This window comes from Bombyx mori, chromosome 6 (genome assembly GCF_030269925.1).
Source record: "Bombyx mori chromosome 6, ASM3026992v2".
Taxonomy (NCBI): domain Eukaryota; kingdom Metazoa; phylum Arthropoda; class Insecta; order Lepidoptera; family Bombycidae; genus Bombyx; species Bombyx mori.
In genome coordinates this window covers 3,715,881-3,739,025 of record NC_085112.1, presented here as the reverse complement: position 1 = coordinate 3,739,025, position 23,145 = coordinate 3,715,881, and the positions used below count along the sequence as shown (strand labels likewise).

At 35.0% G+C, this 23,145-nt stretch overlaps 1 protein-coding gene and 1 long non-coding RNA gene across 6 annotated transcripts in view; one reads left to right on the top strand and one right to left on the bottom strand.

Annotated features, from left to right (window-relative positions):
* The window catches only part of Mod(mdg4) (Mod(mdg4)-heS00531), a 540,681-nt gene that overhangs the window by 43,092 nt on the left and 474,444 nt on the right, over nt 1-23,145 (top strand).
* LOC134199033 (uncharacterized) lies at nt 12,354-14,485 on the bottom strand. Its single transcript, XR_009973357.1, has 2 exons — nt 14,107-14,485; nt 12,354-12,888 (listed from the first exon to the last, which is right to left on the bottom strand). It is a non-coding gene; the product is annotated as an uncharacterized LOC134199033 (long non-coding RNA).

Sequence of the window (23,145 nt, the reverse complement as noted above, 5' to 3'; positions counted from 1 at the left end):
GATCCGGCGATTTTCTCCTGTGGAAAAAAAAAAAAAAAACGCCCTTGCGACGTTGTCGCCATTTTTTTTAATTATGTACCCAAAAATATCGATATCGACGCTTGAAAGGCAAATGTGACTAAGCGACAATGCGGGGGGAACTTTACAGTAGACTAATTTAATGTTGAAATACCTGAAGAAAATTCTATTTTAACAAATCTGGCTGTAGGATTGAAATTATTTTAATAGACCTAGAATTTTTTTTTTTTGTGCATCGAATATGGTTATTGCCGTTCATTTATGTACAAAGCAGTTATTGTCGCTTAGTCACGTTTGCCTTTCAAGCGTCGATATATACAAAATCATATTTTTGTTGAACTTTTGAGACATACTGCAGTTTGATATTGAAATAAGATTTGTGTGCATGTTTGGACAGCGTCAGTGCAAGCGGCTCGCCTGAGCAATGACGACGGACAGTTGTTAAAGATCAGCGGATATTGGTACAAGCTGGACGCCTGTTACCGCAACAAGAGGAGATGGATGTGCGCGCGAGATTGCGGTGCCCGTATCCACACAGCTGGAAAGAAGGTCGTCTTCTCGGAAATCAGACATAAATGCAAAAACGACCTATATAACACCGTTTGACTCAAAACGAATCTCTCATGACATGACATTTTAATCGAGGTTCTTTTTTATTTTGACTCTACTACGAGTAATTCATTTAATATTTGACGAACATAACATTAATTTAATAACTGTATACTTTGATTGTATAAATCCCACCGTATTACAAACGCATAAAATTTTTGTTAAAAATATACTGTCGTTTTATTTGAAATCCTCGAGAACTCGGGCCAAACGTTGTCTTTGATATAATATTTAATAAAATTTGATTTCGTACAATTTGAATTTCAGTGAAAATGATCTACAGTAAAAGCGGGTACCCGAAAATGGTTCTCAACGGTTACTATTACCGGCCGCACAACGCGTATCGGAACCAGCCGAACGTGTTGTGGTACTGTGTCGGTCGTACAAAGTACCAGTGTAACGCCACGCTCCGGACCTACAAGAGCGAGCTTGTGGCGGTCGCTGGGCAACATAACCACGGTCGCTGACCACAGCCGCACCGCGCTGACCCCCTGCAGTGCATGCGCGATGTGTACATATTACAGCTGCATGAAATGTTCCGACTTTATGGTGAAAGATTAGCTTTGAGTGTTAATAATACTGCTAGGACCAATAATTAAGAGGATACCTTACGAAGTCATTTTCTTTATTATTAAACTATGCACTATAAATTAAAAAAAAACATAAGAATTTGTAGTTGTTACATGATTTGCACATTCCTTTAGAATATGTACATTCAATGTTCTGTATAAATGTTGAAGTTTCAAATGTTATCATGATGTCTATTTTATATTTTAAGTGTATAAGACCTAAAGGGTATTGTTAGTTCGATTAGGAGTAATAAATTGGGCAGTATATTAAATGTAAAATATTTAATAATATTATTGTTGATTTTAGTTTAGCCTATATTTGGAAGTCGTAAAAAATTTATATAAATTATGTAGTGCCATTAAATAAAAAAGATAGAAGTACGTTGTAAACAGTTTTCATTTTTCCAGGAAGGCGAGCGGTTTCTTTTTCAATATATACATTGTACATAAATTCACGAATAACAAACAATATTAATGTGACATTTTCGTAAAAACTCAAATTATCAATAACCTATGTGACGTATGATAATTGGTTGTAAATTTGATAAGATCAGCATACAGTAGCAACTTAGATTATAAATAAATTAAGTATTATTTGAAAGAAAAAAAATTAAATATTTCCACATGATCACTTTTCAAATGAGTGATGTCTGTACTTTAAAAAGAATAATTATGTGACTAATTAATTGGAAACGATTATTTGTGATTGTGGATTTTGGTACAGAGGCGCCGGCTGTTTACGTGCCGTCGAGGTCCGGGAAGTCTTTGTTGGTCCACGACGGATATACGTTCTACTTGAAGAACCTTCAGGCGCACGGTCGGAAGCAGTGGTACTGCTCGTCTCGGGACATGGCCGGGTGTCGCGCTGACGTCATCACCGCTCCCGCCAGCGTGGGGGCCGGGGACATCTTGTTCCTGGTTCGGGGCCGCCACATACACGCGCCCCCCAGCTACTATTTCACCCCTGACGGTAAATATGTCAGACGGAAGGATATTTATCATAGGTACAGGTAGCGGCACTAATCACTGTACAGTTTTTTTTTTCAATCACCTGTTTATTTTATATTTTTTTGTATTTTTTATGTATTTTTTTTGTATTTTTTTTACGAGCATGCTCGGATAGTAAGTTCCTATAATGAAAATTTACAAATAACTACGCGTACTTAAACTAATTCGCATTGTTTACGTGTTAAAATTGAAAGCGACTTAAATGTTCACTATAATTATAATATTACGATGTGTAATGTAATTTTACGTTGTATCTCTTTGTGCCTAAAATCGTAGCAATACTCAGAATTACTCTACGTTTTTTTTAAGTTTGAATTACAAGTTTGTGCTCTGAATACAGTATTAAAGGATACGAATGAATGAACGGAGTTTCCCTTTCCCAAATTTGTAACGTACTACGCAATAACGCGTAGTACGGAGCGTAGGCGGGCGGTGGCGTGGTGGGCCGCTCTTACGTAAACCAGTGTCAAAAGCCTGCCGTAAACGGGGTGGCTGCCCGATCACGTTTTACGCACTTACAAATAAACAAAACAGTTGAACCTAAACTCGCTCAAGTGTCGTCCACGACTCGTGAACCTGTTTACGACAAGTTATTATAATAAAAGAGCGGTTTTTTTGTTGTTATTAAAACAAACCAGACCGAAATATCAGTACTAACTGTGAAGGTCACGAATTAAATTTTCAGTAGCGAAAAACAAACAGATTCGAAACGACGCAGTTATAAAACTTGTAAACAACACAAACGTCGCGGCATAAATTGCGTGCCTCATTTTGTTAATTAATGACCCGAGTTACGGAAAAAAATATTTACTTGCGAATTCTGTTTGGATCACTCAAGTATAAGAAATAATGTAAAGATATTGAATCGGGTGTACTCGTACAAGAAAACATGAATTGCGCAGTTGAGTCGGATCGATACAACCTACAAAGTTATGAAAGAAGAAAGTTCGGCAGGGCACGGGGAATCGTATGGGCGTGCCCTTCCATCCCGCGGTATAGCCTAGTTACGCCCTGTATGCCCTAATTTTGACATAGTACGCATCGGCCTTTCTTTGTAGGGCGGCAGGGGGTGCGGGAACTCGCGTACCCCGCTTCCCACTTGTAGTTACGCAATCGGGCCGTGACGTGCTTATTTGTTTTGATATCTCTGATGCCTACGTCTCCCCGGAAAACCCGCAAAACGGAACGTAATGTGAAACGACTCACAATAATATTGAACTTTGATTTTAATTTACATTGTTTACATTCTGAGCACACAAATACAAATATTTCCTCTGTTATTATGTTCATATTTCATTTTATTTTATTAGATTTTGTAGAATTTGTAGGTAGAATTTTTTATTGCCGTTTATCTTCACGTAGAATGTATGTCACGAGAATTACATATACGCTTACGAGTGCAATAGTCACTATCATTACACTGCAGTGAGTATCTAATTGTGCTTAACCCCGGCACATTTAGGTCGGTAGGTTATTGATTTGAGATTTGAAAATGTATACTAGGATGTAATCTTACGAACAAAGATTGCTTGTCTTCCGAAAGTCGATGATCAGTTGCTGCACGGAAGCTATGTAGTAAGTGGACATTAAAAAATGTTGATGTCAACTGTGTAATTTCTAAAGGCTTAGCTTCGTTATTCAATGCCAATAATCGGAATAATCGTTAACTTTATTTTACTGGTTTCTTGGAATGTCTCTTCCATGAACACATTGAGTAGGTAGGTACCTTGGTAATACGTTTGACACACAAGTCGTTCACTATTATCATATTTATGAATTTTAGACTGTCCTTTTTAAAATCAAATTTACAAGGATTTGATCGTTCGAATTTACTGTAGAGTGTAGAGTAACTCAGTAGGTACGCACAATGTTATTTTCAGTCTAATTTTCAGTCTAAAAAAATTTATTCATGGTAAAAGTCACCATGAAACTTGGCAGTTCTTAAATAATTTCCCAATTCTACTAGACGCATGTATCGAAACCCTTTTTTTATTTTGATTACCATTCACATACATTTTTTAAACACTACAAAACTAGATTGCTGCTGGTAACGGTCTCTACAGCCCAGGTCACTAGTTGAGAAATCCCCTCAAAATATATATAATATAATATTTTTTTATTTTCGTGTATAGCAAACAACATACCTATGCTCACCTAGATTCATGTGACCGTACGAAGTCTATAAGTAATATATCTTTTTGAAACAAAAGACTTCGTTACTATGTTGTCGATTTGCAATATTTGGACAACTACCAACATGTCTTACTTGATAATTTATTATATAAACTAAACATGTTTATGTGAAACATAACAATATTTTGTATTGATCAAAATATTAGTTCGGTGTAGTTGGTAATATTCCATTCCAGGGAGTCATGCAATATCTAATTTCAGTTGATCCCCGTAATGCAATGGTATGAATGGGAGTCGCGGGTGTTTGTATTTTGGTCGCTGCACAGGTCTCGAGGAGGCGGGCACGCGGGGCACGCGATACCACGCGCTCCGGCGGCGAGACATGCGCGTGGCGCCATTCTCATCCTGGTGATGGTGGCCCCAATCGATAATGCCCCAGAATCTCACTCCCGAGTGCCCCTCTCTCCTCTCCCTATGCCCTAGCTTCCATGCCTGTCAAATTATAACATCCCAATGTAGTAATAAGGTCGTTTTTACATTCGCTGTCCCGCGAAATGTTTCTATTATGCTTAATGGCCTCTATAAAATATTTTGATGCAGACTATTTTTTGTTTCAGCATTTGTAATGGATGAATGCGTTTGTTAATGTTTTATGATTTAAGCACATTCAAATGGTTTCTTGTTCATATTTAGTAGGTTTGAAGACAAAAAACAATAAATATGATAAAATAATTAAAATATTTCTGACACGGTCGGATTTTTGACACGGTCGCATTGCCTTGCGTTTTAGAGTTGAGTTATTTGTGGTTGGTTTTTAAATTGTAGCGTGAACAGCTCTCACGATTCACCGAGAGTTAAGTGGTGACCGGAGCCCATCTTCATAACGTGAATGATAACACCCACCTTTGACAAGAGGTCGAACTTTGATATCAATACAACGACTTTACCAACTATCCTTCAAACCGGAAAGCACGATTGCTTCGCGACAGGAATAGGCAGAATAATAACATTAACACGTGCAATCCCACAATATTAATAATATAGATCATTTCGATAGTTTTTTTTTTTTCGTGATTTAGACACACTTTGGATTAAAATATTATGATATAACGTAAGTGAAACCGAGAAAAATTAACGTTAAAAGACGACGATGTTTAAGAATTGAATCGTTGTAGCGATCGGCTGCGAGATGTCTTCGTGGCAGATAAGAGTTCGTTGGTTCGTGTGGCGGTGCCGGGTGAGGTCTGTGGTCCATGCTCCAACCTGCGGTGTCACTGTGCGCGACTTGAAAAGTTGCAATTGTATGCTCACAAAATACAGAAAAAAGAAATAACATACATAACATTAGATAATTTTCACTATATCGAATTAAAAAAAATTTACTCATAATCCATGCAATGTCATTTAAACTGTATCGAGTTGTTCCTATTTTTTTAAATTCGTTTATTTAAATCAAATCGTACCTTATAAATGGATTGCGGTAGAATCCTAAGAAATGAAACAATTCGCTGTTTATAAATAGCTCTGGAAACTTCGAGTGAATCGTGAGCTAGCATATCTCTGTATTTGCCATTTTTTTTTAAGGAAACAAGTAATCTAAGTAATACTGTATTTACGGTTCTGCATTTATTATATTCAAAAGGTAATATTGTCGTGGTCATGGAATGTACAATATTCAAATATCTACTTATTCGTGAACGTTTGAATATCGAGTAAAAGCAGCTTTCAATATGTCTACGACTCGTGAAAAGCGAGGAAATTACTACAAGCGATCTAAGCTTTGTAGTGATTGTATTTGTAATCTATATATTAGTACGTGAAGCAAAAACTTTGTATCCCTTTTTACGAAAATTGCGTGGACGGAGGAGTATGAAATTTTCCACACTTATAGAGAATATAGAGAAGAAGTGCACAATGCCAATTTTTTTTTAAATAATGCATAAAAGATACATTAAATCAATAAAGAAAACATTAAACACACTATATACCGTGTATTTGACGCACACACGCATGCATACTATTTATTGTCAAACTTTTGTTCTTGACGTCTGTGGTCAAATTGAGAGTAGATTAAATATTGTTTGTCTTTATTAATATATTTTATAGTGTAGTCTTGGCGAAATTTGTGATTATAGAAGCATAAAATACAATCATAATAGTGTACAAACTTACAATTCCAATTAATTATAGTCGAATTTCGACTACTGCGGGACCTCTAGTATGAATAAATGCCGCTATTAGGAAACCAGTTAAAAGAGATAAAAAGATATACAAAAGCAATGTATTTTTTTTAAATATAGTATATATATTACGATATTCATGCGTGTTATACCCATCTCAAAATTTTAGATCTGCTATCTCGGTCGCACCGAAGGTGCACGTCTACTTTTTATTCCAAGTGTTTTATTATTTTGTTTTCGATCAAACCTATAACCGTATACGCGCACATTTGTAATCTACGTATTTGATTTTGACATAAATCAAGAACCAAAATGTCACAAAGAAATTAACATACCGTTGCATCAGACAAATTATGTATTTTGGAAATTTGTTTAGAAGAAACACAAACGCGCGGTATTACGCAATTTGAGCGCCAGAAAAAAGAATAATGTAAATACATATTATACAAAACTTTGACCTATCACTTAATATTCACAGGAAACTGTTTAAATTTAAGTATAAGAAACGCAACTTATCTCATAGCATATCGTGTGTTGTAATAGTTCTCTCAAGATAAAAAGTATTATTAGAATAGATCTCGGTGTTTCGGAACCAGTGTTCTATATTTAGTACAAGAGTAAAAACATTCCATTTATAGAAGGGGCGTACTGCGCATGTCTTTCTATCAATGAGATAATTTACTAGTAAAACAAATTGTGATTTGCGCAGGGTTGTAACAGTTGCGATGTGATGATATACTTCAGTGTAAATATTGGGTTTTTTTAATGCCTTTGTAGGCGCAGAAGTACGTCTAATTGAAAGTTGTTGTTTTTGCTCATGGACTTTGGCAATGTTAGAGACAGTCAAACCGCTAGCAGCGGCAAAAATCACACGATCCTGTCTTGAATAACTTCTTTGCAAATTGTTATGCCAACCTATATCCTTCTAGCAAAACAAAAATTTTAAATTTGTGGTATTTAATTTTAATTATGAGCACACAAATTTGTCACAAAATGTTATCATACCATATTTCATAATGATTAAAAGATGTGACTAAAATATCAATTGACAAAAAGTATTTAGTTACAAAATGTTCGAAAATCAAATAATACATAAACAAAACTGAGTAAAATGCTGCATTTCGATTGATTCGTCAAGTAAATAAATTTACACCAAAACACCGTAAACGGTATCTGGAAGGATCAATAACCTTTAGTTATGAAGAAAAAAGACAAACTGAGAAGATATGTTGATACACAATAATGTGAAATACTGAGTAGTAACTAAACGCTTGTCGCGTTTGTCACAATTTAAACAGGAAAATATTTAGAAATTGTCCGATGTTAGATTCTTTTTCGAACAAAACATTTTTGTACAATTTGACCCGATACTTTAGATGTCAATACATAAAATGTTGCAATATGAAATTTTGTTAAAGGCTAATAAATATTTGAATGTTTGAAACATAGCGTTATTTCTTTCTTCCATAATGCACTTTTTCTTTCAAAATTAAAGACGGAGTTAGAGTCACTAAAACAATTTGTATGTTTCATAGTTTTTTGCATTTAAAAATCTGGTTATTATTTTGAGAATGCCACAAGCTTCGATAAACATTAATTTAGATGTTTCTATATGATAAATACTCTAACATTTGAATGGTATTCGTAGCTCGGTACATCTCGACGACACGGGGCTCGAGGTTGCTTCTCTACCAAGGCAACACGTATTTCGTCAACTCTAGAAAGAACCATGACAAGTCCCGCCTTCTTTGGTACTGCTCCTCGCGAAAATCCAGGTGTTGTCCGGCTTCTATACTGACTTTCAACGACAGAGTCCTCGGCCAGCCTCCAGTGCATACGCACCCTCCGAAAATGTCGAGCACCCATAAAACCAAAGAAGAAGAACTCGATTATTATCATGATTGAGTTGGATGACAAAAAAGAAGTTTGGATTTCATAAACAAAAAAGAATGGGTAAATGATCGTTTGCAATTAGTGTGGAGTTGGTTTTGATTACGCTTGAAGAAGTATCTTTGCGTCATTCCTCACAGCATATTTTAACATTAAAGAAATGTAAAAATGCTTTTAGATCCAAAAATCTACTTTTAATTTAGTGAGTAGGAAATTTAATAAATCACGCTAGTGGATTCATGTCATTTATAAAAAAAAACATAAAGAAGAAATGTAGATTCGGGTTTCTAATCTACTTAGTATAAAAAACGTTTTTAAAGTTGATAAGCATACTTATTAAATAATTAATTAATAAAATAAATTGCAAAGTTTTATAATTTAAAAATGTTGAACTTTATTAATTTGTTCGTGCCAATACTTTTAATGTACTTGTAAATTTGGTTAAGAGAAATGTGTCATATTTATAAATTACTTATTTAGAGTTACATATATCGGGTTTCAATAGCTATTAGTAATTTAGTATAAACATAATAGAAAAGTATATTATATGCTATTGTTCTGAATACAATAGCAAAAAGTTAGCGCGACGAAGTTTGACAATTGTGCCCATTGATTCAATTAAGACTATTAACGTAAAGTACAAAGACAGTTTCTAAAACTTAGTTTAAAAAAATCTTCAGATGTGCCAAAGTTTTAAAAACACTTGAAACGTGCTTCTAGTCAATGTCCCGGTTCTGAGCCGCCCTAAATCCGGGGCTTGGTATCCACTATTGTATAGATTTCTACCTGTATCGTTCTGGGAAGCGAACAAAAAAAAAAACGTCTAGACGCCCTGCCTCTAAAAGCTTTTTCTATTTAAAATGTCTTTACGCATTTTGATGCATTTCATTGGTCTAGTCAAGGGCAGGTAGTCTCAGCTCCGTAATTTTTAAATAGTACTTTATGATTTAGGTACAAAGATATATTTTCGTTTTCACGACACTGGTAATGCCGTGTACCTTTCTTTAATAGCTGTTTCAGTTTTTTATACGGTGTAATATTCGTACATTACATCGAATAGTTAATAGAACATTATAAAGTATCAACGAATTTGAGCAGTTCTTGGAAAGATTCCAAGATCGAAATTTTGTAGACGAAAGGTGTAGGAGCAGATCTTATAAAATATTTATTACATCCACGTGTCACGGTGCTTACTGAACGAAGAAGTGTTTGAGTAATTCTCTCCGAATTTAAGAATACTTGAAAGTTTAATTGAAAATGTTGAGTACTGTTTTCATGTCAAAAAAAATAAATAAAGATTCGAGCAAGTATTTTATCGCATTCGTTGTCAGCCCGCAAGCTGAATAGTGAAGGGCAACTGTGCGTTTCGACATGGCCCTATTGCTCGTTGAACTAGTAGTAAACACCTGGCTATACGCAGGCATTACACGTACCGTTACGTCGAACAAACTGGATATCTTAATTACTACTCGTCGGTTCTCATTTACAGTATTCCGACACTGCTCCTTCATCTTACGCATGTAAAATGTTTTTCTACTGTAATAAAATCGATCTGAATGTAATTTTCTTCGACTATGTAAATTGTATATCCGGCTGTGACACGTGTACGATGATTACACGTAATAGATCAAACTAAACGTATTGTGGACATGTCTGTATACCAAAATAATTGCCAATAAAATTATGATCACGGGTATAATTTTGTTTTCTTTCATCTGTTTTATATTTGTTAGGAGAACGACGTTATCCGACTCCGCGGGTCATCACGGGTGCCACGGTTACCGTTACCCGGGCAACGCAACGACTATTGTGAGTAAATAGGGGGGTGTAATGAAGATGTACATAATAATATGCTCGATGAACACGGAGATATACTCGTGTGTTTCTTTTGAAATTACTCGATATAATCTTCCGCCTTTCTTCTCTTATACAAATACTTGATCTCCCTACTCGTGATATGTATGTAGGTGTATGAGTTATATTCACCTACATGTATCGAATTTCTTTTCACTGAGACTTGGACCTTTGTTCGGTATCCTAGGAGACTGTAATCCGTTATCTTTTGTTCGTATAATCCAGAGGTTTCCAAACTTATTTTGTCTACTGCCCACTTTGAGAATAAATGATTTTTTAGCGCCTGCATTTTTTCACCTACTTCAAAAACCACTTTAGCGAGAACTCAGTCGGTGTCTAAGAGTCCTCCCAGATGAAGTTAGAAATCGCCTTCCAAGCCTCTACACAACGCCCCCTTTTTTCTGGATCTCTTACCGCCCCCCTTTGGGACTACAGCGCCCACAAGGGGGCGTTATCGCCCACTTTGGGAAAGGATGGTATAATCTATTCATTGTGTCTGTCACTAACCCTAACCCTGCCTTCTGATTCTCAAAAGATTTGTTATGGATGAGAAAGATGCATAACTAACACAAATACCTGAACATTATTGCTAAAGTACGCATCAAACGAAAATAAAGTCATTAAATTACGTGGACTATTGAATTAAAACTGGAATGTAACGTACCTAGATATTAATGTTTAAATGTTGCCTGATGTCTTCTTGGATCTTAACTTTTTAGGTTTTTTATCAAAAAAAAAATATATGCTACAAATCTAAATTGTTGAAAATATGGATTTTTTGTTTTAACAAGAAAATTTGAATTAATATCAGTGTACTTCCAGGAAATCGTTGATGCAAAGTAAAGTATGTCATGAGGGCCACCCAACTGCCATGATCCATAATAATTACGAATAGATTTCATCGTAATATCGAAGGAAAATCGAAGAATAAAACATGCAGAGATGCGTATCGTTCCGTGAGAATGCCGCTGAGCTATTAATGTATGTAGATTGTGGCTAGCTCATTCACATGAAGGAATCCGTTACTTATTGTCTTTACCTGCACGGATCCATCTCGACCGACTTTGAATTTATAATCTGATATTTCCCTATAGGTGCTCAGATTCGTAGAGACCATTTGCTTGTTACGTAAGAACTACTTACTTTACTTTACTTTTTTTACTGGTGGTAGGACCTCTTGTGAGTCCGCACGGGTAGGTACCACCACCCTGCCTATTTCTGCCGTGAAGCAGTAATGCGTTTCGGTTTGAAGGGTGGGGCAGCCGTTGTAACTATACTTGAGACCTTAGAACTTATATTATTATCTCAAGGTGGGTGGCGGATTTACGTTTTAGATGTCTATGGGCTCCAGTAACCACTTAACCCCAGGTGGGCTGTGAGCTCGTCCACCCATCTAAGTAATAAAAAACAAAAGGTCCAATACTGGAATTACATTTTTAATTGCCACGCTGAGGCGAACAAAAACTACATAGCACGTACATTTTTATTTGAAACCTAAAATCATTAAGCTTGTGCGTACTTTTCTGTATTGCTATCAGCATTGGAAATTTTCATCAAAAGCAATACGAACGCATAAAAGTGCCTACTAAAAATGGTAATAAATTTCGGAGTCAAGCTGAGCATGACTACTAAGATAATCGTGTTAACGGTAAACTGCATTTTTGTGTGTGTCGTTCCGTTCTCCGCTAAGTTTGGCGCATTCGATAACACAGTCCACGTATAACCGTGCTCATTATAAATACAGTTCCGAGATATCGAGTCCCAGTTTAACATATTCATCGACAATGGGAGGTCCCGATACGATGTTACAATACACCATAAAAATAACTGAATATCTCGAAACAGCGCCCTCGCTCGAAGTGACGTAGCAGATATTTGGACACGTCATAAAACCGGTTCATTCGAGATTTGTTGATGCTGTCAAGTTAGCATACGGGCGCTGGTAGATGGCGCCGCTTGTATTTTTAGAGGGGCATTTTGATAATACTATCGTTGTTAATTCGGGCATGTCAAATATCGAAAACTAATTTCACCGAATTCTATTAAATTATAAAACTTAATATGCTTGGAAGACAAAAAAGAAACAATAAAAAAGTCGTTTAGTTGTTTACTCCGCATGGCAGATGGCGTTACTGGTTTAAAACTGCTATGGTTCTAAGAAGCAAACTTATTAATAAACTATTGATTTGAAAGTGAGTTGATGAGAGATTTGCGATGTAATTGTAAGAGTAATTGATTCAATATGCACTTATTTAATGTAGCTAGATAGAAAAAAAATACAATAAAATAAGAAGCAGCGCTTAATCTAATTAGCCGGACAAATTATGAAAATATCTGATCTTCTATTTGCACAGTTTACAGGTAAAATATAATTTAAGATAAAACAATTATGTCATAGGTGCAGTGATAGTGCGATCACGTCAGGGTAATCCGATGATAGTCTACAAAGGGATGAACTTCATCAAGGAAAGGACGTACGGAGGTCATCGGGTCTACTGGGTGTGTGGCAGGAAACGGCGACTCCAGTGTCAAGCGCGACTCATGACTATTGACTTCCAAGTAGTTAAAGTACAAGGAGTTCATAATCATTTCTGACATGTATCAACTCCAATAAACTGGATTTTAATCTAAATATACAAAAAGACATTCCATTAAAATTACATACGACAAATTATGATAGTTAAATATTTCAAAATTACGTGTTGTGTGATACGAAAATACTCAGTTTTAGTTTTATTATTCTATAGTTATTCATTTAAAACAACCAGGATAATACATTATCAACGTATTGTTAACATTGGAACTTCGAAGTAATGGATGGGCATCTACTGTTGTTTGTTATCTATATGAGATTTTTTACGTAATTATTGAACAAATTTATTCATGTTGTATGGAAGACTGGTAAAATTAAGTGAAAATAAAGTGATTAAATATCGATAAAAAGGAGAGCATTAAAGACACTCAACTGTTTGTTATAAACGGTAAATAAAAGTAATTTCCACAGGACGCGACGTAGAATTTAAGCTTGGGTAGAGTTACAGGAAAAATACAAAGAATATCTGTACACTAACTGCGTAGCGGTATTTAACAATTTTAATTAGTTTAAAATAAATTGTATTTAATACATGTAGTATATAATATAACATAGATGTAATAGAGTAATGGAGCTCGGTATAGTTTGTATATTGAAAAAAAAGCGACAAAAATATATAAATACTGTAATGTGGATGCATGTGGATATAAGCATGCACGACTCGGTTATGTCTACCTACTCTCTGCCGTTATGCCGCAAATTACTACCAGTGCTATATTTATTTCGAGAAAATTTAATTTCTATGTATTTCATTTAGTTCTTGATTTGAGGAAAACATTTACGAATAACTGTTTAATTATGGATCATAATATCTTAGAGTTATGTGTCAGGGTTTATTTCAGAATTATTAGTAGGTACTAAGAAAATAACCGTTATCTTAAACTACACTAGTTCAGAATATTTAACACGCTTCTTGTGGTGACCAAAAATGTGCTTTTTATACACTGCTAAAAGTACACGTATGTAATGGAAATTTCAGAATGAAGTAATATATGCCTTTTTTCTTAGAGTTTGATAAATGGGAAAATTTATGTAATGAAATTACTACTAACAATTAAAAAATGACAGGTTGAAATTGAAACGAGTAGAGACGAAATTTCGATAATAGTCAATTTAATTTATCATAGCTCTTTATATAACGTTTTGTAAAATTATCCGCGGAAAATATTAATCTTTACGGAATTTATTTTATAAAATTAAATATTTTAACGAAAACAAAACATATTTTTTATTTCTTTCTCTCTAAACTTACCACAATTTATGGGACTGCGGGACGATCTGGTATACGTGAGGTCGTGAAGATAATAATTGTGTTACGGCAATGAAATACGAAAAATTGTTTTTTCCAATATGCCCAGAGGTTTGGAAAAATGTTTCATCCAGAAAACCAGAAAAAAACTCGACAATTACCCTTTAAGTAACTAAATTTGAAGGCTCTATACGTAAATTGTATTTAGAAAGTTTTTTGTAGCTGACAAATAAAATGAAGTCTGATTGATTTATAGAATGTCTGTTGTCTATGATTCAGGAAAAATGAAGAAAATGAATTATAGAGTTAGATCCGTTTTTAAAGAAAAAAAAACATGGACCGAACCATGTCTAAATATTATTACGAGTATTTCAAATACGGCAGTACGATGCTTCATTTAAACTAACAAATGTGGCTCCTTTTCGAAATGTAATGTAGTTTTTGGAACGAAGTTCCTTATGGGACGATGCGGAGATTTACCCTAACCGGGAAAAAACGTCCGTAACGTAAGATTTTTATTAGTAATGCACACAGTGTACGACTTATCTTTTTTAATAACGTACAAATTAGTAATGTACACAGTGTACGACCTAACTTTGTAATAAGGTACAAAAAATAATATATTTTTATTATATATTTTTTATAAATCATTGTGAATAAAATAAAGTTGATAACTTTGTAAAGTAGTTTTTTTTTATCAATAAAAAAATCATAATAAAAAATGTATACCCGAATAATTATTTTCTTTATACCTCGAATAGAACTTAAAATAAAAATTTTTATAATAAGGAACTTCGATCCTGTCCGGAGTCCCACGACACCACACATCTTTTTTTTATTTTTTTTTTTATTGCAGAAGGAAATCGGATACAGTACAAAAATCGCTCGTTTTCTTTCTTCGACCTGGAAATGGCGTTGCATAATTGTTCTAATGATTAATATTTACGGTGTAACTACGTTTGCTCTTACGTATTTCTTACGCTCAATGGTTGTCTGAAAGATATCGACTGTGATAGAATCAACTGTGTCCGCCGACGAATCGACCGCACACTGTCCTTCAAGTTCTCATTACATTCTCATCGCAATATATAGGAAACAATAAATACAAACAGAATTAAGCTGAAATTTCTGCGTAAATGGTTTTGTTTCTATTACGATAACATGGGCCTTATTAGAACATTAAGATTAGTATTAAGTGTAAGGTATTATAATAACTGGGAACAATCACGCACATTCAACTGGCCCCAAATTCGGATTACGTGTGTTATGGGTACTAGAATAAATTTCGTATAGTATCAGAGTTAATAAATCAATCGTTCCTAATCGTGTTGTGATAGATATTATGATAGTAGTAGGTTGTGATGGTCTTAAAAGTTTACTACAGTTTACCTACTAGTCGTAGAATCGTGTAATAAATCAATATTTGAGAAATAAATCATGTTTACTTTTAATTTAAATTGCTCGATAAATTGGTATTTGCATATATTGTATAATCAATTGTTTAAAATTGAAAAAAAATACATGGGAATTTAGAGTTAGTCTCAATGTGACTAAGATTTAGTAACCGAAGTGTTATTTATAGCTTTAGTCCAAAATGTATCAATTTAAGCAAAAGTCTGCAATAATGTGCAAGCTTGTCTTGTGTATGATGAACTATTAAACGATTCCTTTCTATAAAAGCTTTTGTTATTCTGCATGTAAATTACATATGTGAGGTATATCACTAAATTCGACTTTTCGTGCCATTTCATGAAAAAATCAGTAATAAAATTTTTTTTCTTTCAGACTCCGAAATTATTTTCATACCCTCTTCACGCTCAAAAAAGAGCTTGCTGATGCTAGACGGGTATACGTATTCCCAAATGAACTATGGTGCCCATTGGTTTTGCTCGTCGAAAGCATCGGGCTGTCCGGCGAAGCTGCGTCGCTATGATAGCACCATCGTGAAAGTCAACACTTCGCATACACACGATCCACCGAAATACCTTGTTCGAGATGGACACTACGTGAAGATATAACTGAATTTCACGTGTCAATAATTTCATAAACGCTTTGTACGCATTGTTATTATAGTTATGGACTACTAAAATAACTAGATAAATATTAGTTCTACTTATAGTCAGTCTGTGTTTTATTTATTCTCAATACTTGTACGCGCTAATAGTGAACTCATCATTCATTATCCTGCCCTTCTCCCAGTCACCTGGGGTCGGCGCAACATGTTTTCTCCTTCCATACTCTTCTATCATATACCATTTCTTCGCTCTAATAGTGAACTGTGGTTTGAAAATTAAGAACGCTTATTAAATATGAGTACTGTTCCAGATGTGCAGTTTATTCCTACGGAAAAAGGAAAATACATATTGGTGCTCGGAGGCTACACGTTCTCACAAGTCGGGGGGCGGTTTTTTTATTGTTCTTCCAAACATATGGGCTGCAGGGCTAGAGTGAGATTGATTTCTGGTAAATTAATCGCTTCAGGCGACGCTCACAACCATGCGGCCCCGACTTACGCTCGGTGCGGTAATGGTGCCTTTGTTAAGTTGCGCCCTCGCAGTCAGATCACAGATCTTGCCAATGCAGCTGCTATCCTCCCGTCTCCCATCTCGTCTCCCACGGCGGCGGCATTAGCCCTGCATGCAATTGGTTTTCCGAGATTGTTTCCTAAAACAGACCTATGGTTGAGACCCCCCAATCCTAGTGATAAAAAAGACCCCTAAATTTGAAAAGTAGTAGTATTAAGTGAACTGTAAGCAATATTATTGTTAAGAATTGCGATCGAATGTTTCTTAAACTTATTGATCTCCTAAATTTGACGTAAATTTCAGTATATTAGGATTAAGGTTTTGCTTCTCAGTGATATTCTAAACGCGATACGTAATATGGTGATATTTTTTAGATTAGTAATTATGAGCCTTACTATATTTCTACACAAATGTTCTAATTATTGACATTATTTAAATATTTTGTTTGTATATAAAACGTTATTTTAATATAGATTTCTTATTATTAAAACGAAAGATTTGTGTTTATTTTAATATCCTATATAAACAATTATGACTTAACGTTCTGATTACCGCTTATGTTGTCAGCTACGTTAAATATCAAATTTAGCGCGAGTAAGGTATCTTTGCATAGGATATTAATGCAAATATAACATCAATCATATATGTCGGCGCGTGTTTTTGTAAACCATTAGTTCATGACTAATAAAGATGGGACGACAAACAACACGTGCAAGCATGTGGGCGCGTGTTTTTATAAACCATTAGTTCATGACTAATAAAGATGGGACGACAAACAACACGTGCAAGCATTCATCGAAAACAACACGTGCAAGATAAGAGTCGTAAACAACATCGTCCCACCACGATACCTTGCTATAAAAACGCTCCGTTGTTGTCTCTCGAGCTCAGACACAGCCCACTGAGTTTCTCGCCGGATCTTCTCAGTGGGTCGCGATTCCGATCCGGTGGTAGATTCTGCGAAGCACGACTCTTGCTAGGGTTCGTGTTAGCATCGTCGTCAGGTTTGAGCCCCGTGAGCTCACCTACTAGTTACGGTTACGCTGGAATAGCCGCTCTAGGCTACCAGCTTAGGTCAAGCTCAGAAGCGAGCGAGTCGCCGTATCAGACAGAACGCTCATGCGTAATATACGCGTAATATAATAAAAAAATTTTTTAAAAATATATTATGTTTTTTAATGTATTTTTTTTTCAGGTGAATTTATCAAAACTACCAAAGGCACCGTAATGTTAATTTATAAAGGGAATCGTTTCTCGAAGAACTACAAGAATGGATACAAGACCTCTTGGAAATGTACTAAAGTAGGCTGCAATGCAAGGGTTACAACTTTTAAATATGACATAATTGGAATCAGAAACGGACATTGTCATCCAAACGACTCTTAATTGACACCGAGAAATAAAACTAATTTTTGATAATGTATGATGATATCAAGTAGTCCGTCAGCTGTGTTAATTATTTATGAAATTTATTCATAAAATGCTTCATGTGATCAGGTCGTTGTAGACTTCAAAATACACAATAAAGACCAGATGAAAATCAATATTCTATCAGAAACATTTTATTTCGCCCAAAAGGTGTCGTTAATATAATTTAAGGTTAATAAATATGTTACCATTTTAAGTGGTTTTTTTTCAGGAATTAAGCCCAGTTTTCGCGTATCAAGGCTAGGTAGGCCACAACTGTGTCTCGGACGGTACCGGTATTGCAAATCCACTGAGCGTGGCCTTAAAATAAAATGGCGCTGCACCAGACAACCGAGGGGCTGTCGGGCAAAACTTACAACAATCGGAGATCTTGTCGTTCATGAAGAATGCCATCACGATCACTGAGAACTTTTACTGTATGACACCAATGCGAAGGTAAATTAGTGAGCAAATGTATTCAATAAGACTTATTTAAAACCCGATTTCAATAAAATTGAATTTTAACTTATTCCAGTTTTGTTTTATTTATTTAGGTATTTTCCAAAAAAAAAATATGTAACAGAGACAATCATAAAATTACTTTTGTTCTGCTGATTTTGAGTTTGCTGATGCTAATTGTCTGCTGGAGTTCTGAGACACTATCGCACTCATTTCGAAATATGAGATGGAACTCTTAACGGTATTTATTGTAAAATCGTTTGCATATGCTTTAAGTCGAAACAGTAAGGCTGCTTTGCATTAGAAATAGGTTGGACAGAATTTACGCAAATAAATTTTGGCGTAGGTATTTTATGTTAGTCCATGATGTTAGTCCTTCATACTGGATTTTTTTTGCGAACACTTTTAAAGTACGTGTTTAATTAGAATAATTGATTCTTATCGCCAAGAGTCGCACTTCGGCATAAGCCCGAGTAAAAATGAAATTATAATTTTTTGATAAAAATAATAATTTCAAGTCTATCGATCGCCGAACCACCGCTGCACGGTGTCCACACCACAACGCTGAACCACCGCCGCACCACCGCCATTTGGCGGAAAATTCCGCCGCACGCTTCGAAAGAAATCTCCCAGCACCGCCGCACCACAGCCGAAGCATAACCGAACGTTTCGAATTTTTTTTATTTTAGATCGCCGCACCACAGCTGAGTATAAGTAAAAAAAATTAATTAATTCGTTGGTAATTAAAATTTTGCAAGCACTTAAATTAATAAACACTGGACGTAAAAAACGTTTACATTCACACACACACATAAGTATGTATACGAGAATGATATGTCACTGCTGTAATGCAGCGGTGGTGCGGCGGTGGTGCGGCGGTAGTGCAGCGAACCCACTCTTATTAAACAGTCGCGGCTATAGTGCGGCGGTGCTTCGGCGATTAAAATGCCGTGCAGCGGTGTTTCGGCGGTAGAGCAGCGAACCCACTTTTACGTAAGCAGTCGCGGCTATGGTGCAGCGGTGCTTCGGCGACCATAAAAAAATTCAAATCGTCCACGTTCATAGTGCGGCGGCGCTTCGGCGATTCAAATGCCCTGTTTTTACTCGGGAGGGCATATCTTACCAGTGGGTACAAGTTATTCATACTCATTAGGCCCAATATGACATATTGTACGAAATATCCTTATAAATGAATTGTAAAGTTTAAGACTATAAGATTTCATAGCTACTTTTAGAGGACAAGCCTCCTGAATAGTAACATCAGTCACGGATTTCAAAAGTAAACATCTTTAGATAATCTATATTTGGATATTTTTAGGTTCAGAATCAGATGCTTCTATTGAATATTATTTTTCAAAGAGCAAAAGAGGTAATCCTGTGTTGGTGATATCTGGGAATCGTTATAAATTAATGAAGAGAGACGGCAAGAAGGAGAGGTGGATATGTATTAAAACAAGGGAAAGGTGCAATGCGTTTGTAGTCACTGAAAACTCGAACGTCACTAAAATAAGTTTTAACCACAATCATTGATAAACTAGATGATAATTTTAAAGGAAAAGGCAAAGGGCAGAAATGGTGCTGTAAGATTAAGAGAGCCGATACAGGGAAGAAAGGATGATGAAGAAGTCGATCGGAACTCGCCATCAGGTACGCCCAGAAACTTTGACACTTAGATAGAATCTTGTTACGTAGTGCCTAAAGGATTATATTTAATGTTCTGTACAGTAAATATATTTTATTAATATTTGAATGAGCTTGTTTTATTTTTATATCAGTTAACGTTCTGAAAAATTTTAAATGACAAATGTCGTAAGATAAGTATCTTGATTAACAAATTGAAATAAACCATATACCATAAAAGGGTTTGCTTAAATTCCAAATAAAAAAATAAAACTTAACTTTACACCACATATTAAATGCTGACATTTTTGTTGTTTTAGGAATAATGAACCCCAATGCTCTTAGATTTGAAATGACGAAGTTTGGAAATCCCACTTTAAATTGGGGTAATTATAGATTTATAAAAAAGTTGACGCGACGAGATAAAACCTGGTGGGAGTGCACTTCGAGGAAGAGCTGTGGTTGCAGGTGCCTAGCTGTAACTGTGAACGGTAGATTGATGAAGCTAAACGGCTGGCATAATCATAAGTCTTAATAACAGATAAGTAAGACTACGCTCGACTCGCTTTTGGCGATAAGACCGCCTACTGTACTAATGTATCTGTTTTTTGAATGTAAATTGGGTTTTGGTGTGCAATCATACTGTTATAACAAGCCAATGTAATTTTAATAAAAATCAAAACGATGTTTAGCTTCTTCGGATATAACTATCGTGTCAGTTGTAATTAATGGACATTAATATTGAGATCTTAATCATATTGATAGTCAAATTGCACACCTGATACCTACAAGAAATGAATATGCAATATAAAAGATATATGTAATTAAGTATAGATATTCGTGCTTGATTTTGTTATAACTAATGTAATAAAATCTTCAATAATGATACTTAAGAGAAATAAGCAATTTTAGTGGTGATCTAAATTAATTAAATAAAAATAAAAAAATTAATTAAAAAGCAAATAGAAATTTTTTTTAACTTGAGGATCCTTGATATGTGTGCAAATTTTCAAATGAATCGCGCGTCTTATTGTTGAAGAAAATTACGATGAGAGATTTCGTCACATAGATACATGTCAAGCCAATAAAAGCGAGTTGGTAATGATGTGATACTTTATCATCTATATATTAATACGTGAAGCAAAAACTTTGTATCCCTTTTTACGAAAATTGCGCATACGGAGGAGTATGAAATTTTCCACACTTATAGAGAATATAGAGAAGAAGTGCACAATGCTAATTTTTTTTTAAATAATGCATAAAAAATACGTTAAATCAATAATGAAAACATTACATACACTACATACCCATGTATTTGACACACGCACGCATGCATACTATTTATTGTCAAACTTTTGTTCTTGACGTCTGTGGTCAAATTGAGAATAGATTAAATATTGTTTGTCTTTATTAATGTTTTTTATAGTGTAGTCTTGGCGAAATTTGTGATTATAGAAGTATAAAATACAATCTCAATAGTGTACAAACTTACAATTCCAATTAATTATAGTCGAATTTCGACTATTGCGGGACCACTAGTTCAACTTCATTACGTTTAATGACAGAGGTTAGTTATATCGTATTGTTAATATTGTTAATTGAAATTTATGAAGACACTATGAAACATGTAATTTTAAAACTATTTTTTGTTTGCATTATCTTTTTATAATATAGTGCGCCAATATAATAAATGTTTAGTAGTAGATATTGATCTATGAAGTATAATAAATTTTAATCAAGTTTTTTTTTTCATTTGTATCATAACATATTCTATTTTTAGGATTCTTCAAATAATAGTTATTAATATTTAACATTAATTCCTGTTCACAATAATGGAACTTTGTATTGACTAAGAAGTTTTCATTCACAGAACCGAAATTCGATCTGTCCCAACGCGGTAATCTAGTGGTGCAGATAGGGCAATGGAGATTCAACAAACACGCCTGCTGGGGTTCGAAGGTTCGGTGGACGTGTATTAAAAAGAAGAGCGGATGCAATGCATCAATAACAACCGTTGATAACGTGATTGTGAAGACTTTAGGGAAACACAATCATTGATCTAATGTAGTGAAATGTTATTGTGGTAATGTCGTGGTCGAAAAACAAGAAAACTGACTATCGCTATGAAGTCTACATTACTTTGACTGTAGGGTTGGGATTTAAAATGCCATTCATGAATAATATCGAGATGAGAGCATTTAAGCCGTGTGTCGGCTTCTCCTGTCTGGCGTTGGCATTCAACTTCAAATACTGGTACTTACTGGTGGTAGGACCTCTTGTGAGTCCGCATGGGTAGGTACCACCGCCCCGCCTATTTCTGCCGTGAAGCAGTAATGCGTTTCAGTTTGAAGGGCGGGGCAGCCGTTGTAACTATACTGAGACCTTAGAACTTATACCTCAAGGTGGGTGGCGCATTTACGTTGTAGATGTCTATGGGCTCCGGTAACCACTTAACATCAGGTGGGCTGTGAGCTCGTCCACCCATCTAAGCAATAAAAAAAAAACGAACGAAAAGGAAAAAAAACAGTGAAACTATAAAACTTGACACTTTCAATTTCACTACGTAATATATTGTTAAATGCTCGTTGAATATTTAAACACGCGTATTAAAATCATGTACGACTTTATTAGAATGCGTGTAATTCGTATTTTTTTTAACAATAAATATTTCCTATTTAGTTAAAACGTTAGGCATATGTAGATTAGTTGTAGATTATTGAAAGTTCAATATAATAAATAATTTTGCGTTTGTAGTCAATTTTAATTCCTACTTTAAGTATTTTTTGTAAATAAATGAATTGAATATGAGTAACGACTGATTTAGACTAAGAGGTAATAAAATTTGCTTGATTCCTAAATCAATTTTTTTTCATTTAGTTATTGCACGAGTCGGTTTTTCTTTGTTGATCAAATTCTAGTAATTGCATTTCGATTTTACAAGATCAGGTTCTAACAGAGTATTTTTTTCAGATTTAAGTCCAGTCTTCGCTCAATCGCAACGTGGAAATCCCGTGATCATGATCGGGCAGTA